The sequence below is a fragment of the Myotis lucifugus genome, unplaced genomic scaffold, assembly GCF_000147115.1.
Source record: "Myotis lucifugus unplaced genomic scaffold, Myoluc2.0 scaffold_185, whole genome shotgun sequence".
NCBI classification, from domain to species: Eukaryota; Metazoa; Chordata; class Mammalia; order Chiroptera; family Vespertilionidae; genus Myotis; species Myotis lucifugus.
In genome coordinates this window covers 2,561,969-2,569,859 of record NW_005871233.1, presented here as the reverse complement: position 1 = coordinate 2,569,859, position 7,891 = coordinate 2,561,969, and positions in this window count along the sequence as shown.

Below are 7,891 nucleotides of genomic sequence, written 5' to 3'. Positions count from 1 at the left end.
TCACATCCCATCCTGCCACCCTTGGCCAGAGGGACCCAAGCTGGATGCCTCCTCTGCTGCCAGCCTCACTAGACCCCCCAGTGTCACACTCATTTCATTTGGTGATTACTCCCAAACCAGCCCACAGCTGTGACCCACAGGGATGCATCATTTTTTCCTCTGGTTCTCTTAAATATTTTTGAGTATAAATAATACACATGGTTCAAAATGCAAAAGATACAAAAGGCTTTACAGTGAAAAGTTTCTTCTTGAGTCTTCTGGCCCTCAGGTCCTCCCCTCCGAGGCCACCACTGTCACCAGTGTATTGGTAATTCTTCCATTCAGAGATGTGTGTATGTGTGTGCCAACACACACACACACACACACACACACACACACACACACACACATGCTCGCGCAGAGGAACATGTACACACATCTTTTTTAAAATATATATTTTTATTGATTTCAGAGAGGGAGAGAGAATCAATGATTGGCTGCCTCCTGCATGCCCCCAACCGGGGATCAAGCCTGCAACCCAGGCATGTGCTCTGACTGGGAATTGAACCGTGACCTCCTGGTTCATAGGTCAATGTTCAAGCGCTGAGCCACACCAGCCGGGCTAAGCGCTCACATCTTAATGGCCTACTCTACTTAACCAGTTCTTTCTGGAAGGGAATTAAAGTTGCATCCAGTCTCTTGCTGTTATGTGAAATGCTGCAGGGAATAACTTGTTCTCGTGTGGAGTCCCTTCAGTGGTGAACTTGCAGAGTCTAATGATAGCATTCAGTGCAAATACTCTATTTATATGCTATTGGGTCAATAGCATATCTGAACCAGGCTCTCCCCCAAGACTATTGGCATTCTTCAAGTGATTGATTTATATATTTATCACCCCACTCCCCAAAGGAATTAAGAGCTGTTGGACTCATTTAATTGGAGAGTGCTGGAGGAAGCGGGGCAGGAGATGCTAAGAGCCAACATTGACTTCTCCAGGAAGTACTAAAATGCTTTGCTAAGTTGATGGACTTGTTGACTCCTCAGGGCCAGGGGATCACCGTGAAAGTCAGGGGCTTCATATTCTCATGCTGTAAACAGACAGAGTGGAGGGGCAGCTAGCCCACGGCTCCGGCTCAGTCACAAAGCCAGAGCTGAGCCAGCGCAGGAGGATGATTGTCTTTGAATGTGGTCTTTGGATGAGGTTACCTCTGGACACATTACCTCTTCTGGCAGTCCCGCCAGTAGATGCAAAGCAAGATGGGAATGTGCAGTGCTGCGGCAGCTGCCAGGTCCTGGCCAGATCCCACACCCTTCCTCCAGTGTCAGCCTGGTTTGGTGAGATGTGCAAGGAGTTGGGTCACAGTGACCTTGGGGATCTGAGCTGACTTAGTTTGGTGAGCTCTGCTCCTATAGACCTGCCTTTGAAGGCCTGACCATTACCTACCCTAAACTTGATCTAATTGTGAACTCCAAACCAGGCCTTTGCAAACTTCATCAAACAGGAACAGACTTGATTTTTTAGAACAGTTTTAGTAGAATTACAGAAAAATAGAGTACAGTTAGTACAAAGTTCCCATGTACCCCATATCCCGTTTCCCCTATTAGTAATACCTTACATTAGTATGATGTATTTGTTATAATTAATGAACCAACATGGATACCTTAATATTAACTGAAATCCATGGTTATTCAGATATCCTTAGTTTAACATCTCTTTCTGTTCTGGGATAGCGTGTTACATTTATGTTGACAAACAAGGTGTTGTTATGTCTCAGTCTCCTCCTGGTTGTGGAAGTTTCTCAAGACTTGTTTTTTATAATCTTGACATTTAGTTTTTTTGTTTTTAAATATTTTCTTGCTTTATTATTATTTTTTTTCTGACCTTGACATTTTGAAGAATACTGGTCAGGTATATTATAGGATGGCTCTCAATCGGGATTTTTTTCTCCTGATTATAGTGAGGTTACATGTTGTTCAGAGGAAGAGCTCAGAGGTAAAGTGCCATTTTGTCACCTTATGTCTAGGGTGCATACTGTCAACATGATTTATCACTGTTTCCATTAACCTTGATCACCTGGCTTGATTACCGACCATTTCTTTGTCATGTTTGTACCCTATAAGGTTGTTCTTTCTCTCTTTCTATGTGGACTCTGTGAAAGGAAGTCAGTCCGCACAGCCCACACGTAGGAGTTGGGGGGCTCATGCTGTACCTCCTTTAAGGAAAAACCCACATGAGTTATTTGGAATTCTTCTGCCAAGGAGACTTGTCTCTTCTTTTTATTCAGTCTTTTTTTTTTTTTTCATCAGTATGGACTTATGGATGTTTATTTTAGACTTTGGGTTGTAACCCAGTGCTACATTATTTATTTCATTGTTTACATTATTTCAGCTTTGGCCACTGGGAGTTCTTTCAGTTAGCTCCTGTGTCCCTTTGACATACCTCCATCATTGTGTAGTGGGTATTTATTTTTTGGGGGGAGGTTGTTTGTTGGCACTTCCTTACTTTCTGGCACTATAGATACTCCAGGTTCATCTTGTACATTTCCTGGCCTGGTCCTAGAGCAGCCGTGGGCAAACTACGGCCCGCGGGCTGGATCCAGCCCGTTTGAAATGAATAAAACTAAAAAAAAAAAAGACCGTACCCTTTTATGTCATGATGTTTACTTTGAATTTATATTAGTTCACACAAACACTCCATCCATGCTTTTGTTCCGGCCCTCCGGTCCAGTTTAAGAACCCATTGTGGCCCTTGAGTCAAAAAGTTTGCCCACCCCTGTCCTAGAGTGAGCCATTTCTACAAGGAGCCTTAGTGCCTTTTATTGTAGAACTAGTAGCCCTGCGCGTAGCTCGCTGCCTGCCCTCCTGTAGCTCTCTGCCACTTGTAGATCGGTCGTGACGTTACGGTGTCCCGGCTAATTTGCATATTCCTCTATTATTATATTAGATGGTATTAGAAACCAAGATCTAGGGATGAGATTTAATATAGAAACCCAGTATAGAAAGCATGTTTAAAACAGAAAAGCAAAAACAAGCAAACAAAACAGAAAAGCAATAAATTATTAGCATACATTTAAATGCTTTTTAAAATTAATTTATGCAAACAGTACAAAATTCAAAGGTACAAAAGGATATATACAATAAAACTGTTCTGTGCCCAGTAGACTGGCAAGATATTCCAAGTCTCAGTGTTGGGGAAGACGTGGAGTAATGGGAGTATGTACACTGCTGAAGGAATGTCAGTTGGTATCAAGCACATAAAGAGCTTTTTTAAAATTTTAATATATTTTTATTGATTTCAGAGAGGAAGGGAGAGGGAGAGAGAGATAGAAACATCAATGATGAGAGAGAATCATTGGCTGGCTGCCTCCTGCCCGCCCCTACTGGGGATCAAGCCTGCAAACTGGGCATGTGCCCTTGACCGGAATTGAACCCAGGATCCTTCAGTCTACAGGCCAGTGCTCTACCCACTGAGCCAAACCAGCTAGGGCATAAAGAACTTTTTATTTATGTATTTATTTATTTTTAAAATATATTTTATTGATTTTTTACAGAGAGGAGGGGAGAGGGATAGATAGAGAGTTAGAAACATTGATGAGAGAGAAACATCGATCATCTGCCTCCTGCACACTCCCTTCTGGGGATGTGCCCACAACCAAGGTACATGCCCTTGACCAGACTCGAACCCCGGATCCTTCAGTCCGCAGGCTGACACTCTATCCACTGAGCCAAACCGATTAGGGCATAAAGAGCTTTTTAAAAAAAACAAAGCAATACACACCACTTTATTAAGCCCTGGCCGGGTACTCAGTGGTTAGAGCATTGGCCTGCAGCCTGAAGGGATTCCAGTCAAGGGCACGTACCTCAGTTGCAGAATCGATCCTGGGCCCTGGTTGGGGTTCATGTGGGACGCAACCGATTGATGTCTCTCACATTGATGTTTCTCCCTGTCTCCCCTCCCACTCTCTCAAAATCAATGGAAAAATATTCTCAGGTGAGGATAAACAAAAAAACACATAAAAACAAAAAGAAAGCCCACTTTCTGGAGATATAGTTCACATACCAGACAATTCACCCACTTAAAGTACACAATTCACAGAATTGTGCATTCACCACTACATTTTAGAACATGTTTATTACCCCAAAAAGAAACTCCACATCCCTTAACCATCATTCCCCAAGTCTTCCCATATTCTGCCCGCCACTTCAAGCCCTTGGCAACCATGAATCTGCTGTCTCTATAGATTTGTCTTTTCTAGATGTTTCCTATCAATTGAGTGACATAATATGTGGCTTTTTGTGTCTGGCTCCTCTCTCTTAGCATGTTTTCAAGATTCATGTTGTAGCATGTGTCAGTACTTCATTTAATTTTATTGATGAATAATATTGCATTGTGTGGATAGAGTATAGTTTTTTATTTTGTTGATGGACATTTGGGTTGGTTCCACTTTGGGGCTATTATGAATAATGCCTCTTGTGAACTTCTGTGTGGACATATTTTCAATTCTTTTGGGTATATACCTAGAAGTCTAGTTGTTGGGTCATATGTTAATTCTGTTTTTAATCATTTGAGGAACTGCCGGACTTTTTTCCAAAGTGTTTGCACCATTTTACATTCCCACCAGCAGTGCATGAGGGTTCTGATTTCTCCACATCCTGCCACTTGTCTTTTTTATTACTGCCATCCTATTGGTGTGAAATGATATTGCATCATTCTGGTTTTGATTTGCATTTCCCTGATGGCTAATGATGTTAAACATCTCTTAAATATGTTTTTAAAATTGATTTTTAGAGAGAGAGGAAGGGAGAGGGGAAGAGAGATAAAAACATCAGTGAGAGAGAAACATCATCAATTGGCTGCCTTCTGCACGCCTTCTACTGGGAATTGAGCCAGAAACCCAGGCATGTGCCCCAACTGGGAATCAAACCAGTGACCTCTTGGTTCATAGGTCAATGCTCAACCACTGAGCCACACAGGTTAGGCCGTGTTAAACTTCTTTTACTGTGCTTTCTGGAAAGAGCTGACTTTTAAAGTAATTGCGTAGTGTTCCCTTGTGTGTATGCACCTTGATATATCAAACTAGTCCCTTTTTATGGATACGTAATTTCCAAGTTTTTTTCTAAAACAAACAGTGTCTCTCGTGTATACCACATTTTACTCATGTGTGAACATATCCATAGGGTAAATACCTAGGAGTTAAAAAATTACAGGGTAAAAGGGAATGTGCCTATGTTTTATAAGTTTGTATTTATGCCATTTGTGTATTTAAAAGTAAATATTGAGAATAATCAGAGTTGTTTGAAGAATATTCTAATTTTCCCTCCAGTGTTAACATCTAGCAGGTTCAGTCACATCAGAATCAGTGGCCACTTTATTTCTCTATTTTGTTTTGGTTACTGTTTTTGTGGTTTTTTGTTTGTTTGTTTTTAAATATATTTTTATTGATTTCAGAGAGGAAGGGAGAGGGAGAAAGAGATAGAAACATCAATGATGTGAGAGAATCACCGATTGGCTGCTTCCAGCACGCCCCCCACCGGGGATCGAGCTGCAACCCAGGCATGTGCCCCCAAACAGAATCGAACCTGGGACCCCTCAGTCCGCAGGCCGACGCTCTATCCACTGAGCCAAACCAGCTAGTGCTGTTTTGGTTACTTTTGCATAGACTTGATGTCAGGTTGAGGCCAGAGTTCAGAGCACATAAACCTAATTCATTGTTCCAAAATTACCCCCTAAAGCTGCCTTTCTGCTCCTCATATTGAGTACAGGGCTTGCTCCTAAGTGATCAGCATAGCATGTCCTGGAGATTGTGTGGCCTTCCTGATGATCTGTTAGGATTAAGAGCTTGACCTCTGCACTGTGTGATCTTTGCTTCAGTTTCCGCTTCACTAAGATGGAGGAATAGTAGCGCCTGCGTCCCAGGGTGATTGTGAAGATTACACGAGTCAGTTCACGTGAAGGGCTTAAAACAGTGCCTAGTACAGTGTTATCTAATTTTATCTCTGAAATTGATGATTTTCAGGGAAGATATTCAGGACCAGCAATAATTAGCACCACCACCTAAGAAACCCTTTTAGGACATTCTCATGGGCTACAAAAAAAAGAGCATTTTGGGTAACTTTTATTTTATTTTATTGATTGATTGATTTGAGAGAGAGAGAGAGAGAGAAACATCAACCTGTTGCTCCACCCATTTATGCATTCATTGTTTGCTTCTTGTGTGTGCCCTGACCCGGGATCGAACCCATAACCTCAGCTCTAATCAACTGAGCTACCCGGCCAGGGCTGGGTAACCATTTTTATACTAGAGGCCTGGTGCACGAAAATTCATGCACTCAAGGGGGTCCTTCAGCCCGGCCTGTGCCCTCTCGCAGTCTGGGAGCCCTCAGGGGATGTCTGACTGATGGCTTAGGCAGCCAACAGGCTGATGTGGGGGAAGGCGCTGGCCAGCAAGTGGCCGGCCCCACCCCCCATCGCTGTCCCCTCCCTCTGCCTGCTGGCACTTGCCTTTCTGCTCCTCCTATTTAGCACCGGGTCATTCTGCCGTTTGGTAGATTTGCATATTTATAATTGTGAACTTATAGAAAAGTAGCAAGAATAGTACAAGTGTTTTCTTTCTACTTTCTATTCAGATTTGCCCGTTTGCTCATTTGCCTTATTCCCTCCTCTCCCCTCCTCCTCTCTATAAGCATGCATACATACATAGGTACATATACGTATGTTGTATTTTTGAGCCATTTGAGAGTTAGGTTGGAGAGTATCCTGCCCTTTTACCTCAGAATACTTCAGTGCATATTTCCTAAGAACAAAAACATTCTCTTTGATAAACAGTACAACTATCAAAACCAAGAAATTTAACATGGATAAAATATTTTTATCTAAACCCCAGTTTCATTAATTGTCCCAATAATGTTCCTTATTGCCATTTTTCCCTCTGGCTCAGAGTCTGATTGTGATCACATGTTGCTCTTTTTGGTTAATTTTAATTTTAATTTTTAAATTAAATTTATTGGGGTGATATTGGTTTAAAAAATTATATAGGTTTCAAGTGTACATTTCTATGATACATGACCTGTATATTGCATTGTGTGCTCACCAGCCAAAGTCCAATCATCTTCTGTCACCATATATTTAGCCCCCTTTACCCTGTACTACCCCTTCACCCCCTTCCCTCTGGTAACCCCATACTGCTGTCTGTTTCTATGAGTTTCAGTTTTATATCCCACATGTGACTGAAATCATATGGGTCTTAGCTTTTTCTGACTGATTTCACTTAGCATAATATTTCCAGAGTTCACCCATGTTGTCACAAATGGCAATATTTCATCTTTTCTTATGGCTGAGTAGTATTCCATTGTATATATGTACCACATCTTCTTTATCCAATCTTCTATCGAAGGACACTAGGGTTGTTTCCATGTCTTAGCCACTGTGAATAATGCTGCAATGAACATAGGGTGCATATATCTTTGTGAATAAATGTTTTCAAAATTTTCAGGCAGATACCCAGAAGAGGGATTGCTGGGTCAGATGGTAACTCTATTCTTAGTTTTTTGAGGAGCCTACATACTGTTTTCCATAGTGGTTATACAGTTTACATTCCCATCAGCAGGGAATGAAGGTTCCTTTTTCTCCATGATCTCCCCAGCACTTGTTAGTACTTGCCTTATTGATGATAGCCATTCTGACAGTGTGACGTGGTATCTCATTGTGATTTTGACTTGCATTTCCCTAATAGCTAGTGAAGTTGAGCATGTATCTATTGGCCATTTGTATGTCTTCTTGGGAGAAGTGTCTGTTCAGGTCCTCTGCCCAATTTTTTTCTCTGCCCATTGATGCTGAGTGATATGAGTTCTTTATATGTTTTGGATATTAATCCCTTGTTGGAGCTGTTGTTTGCAAATACTTCTCCTATTT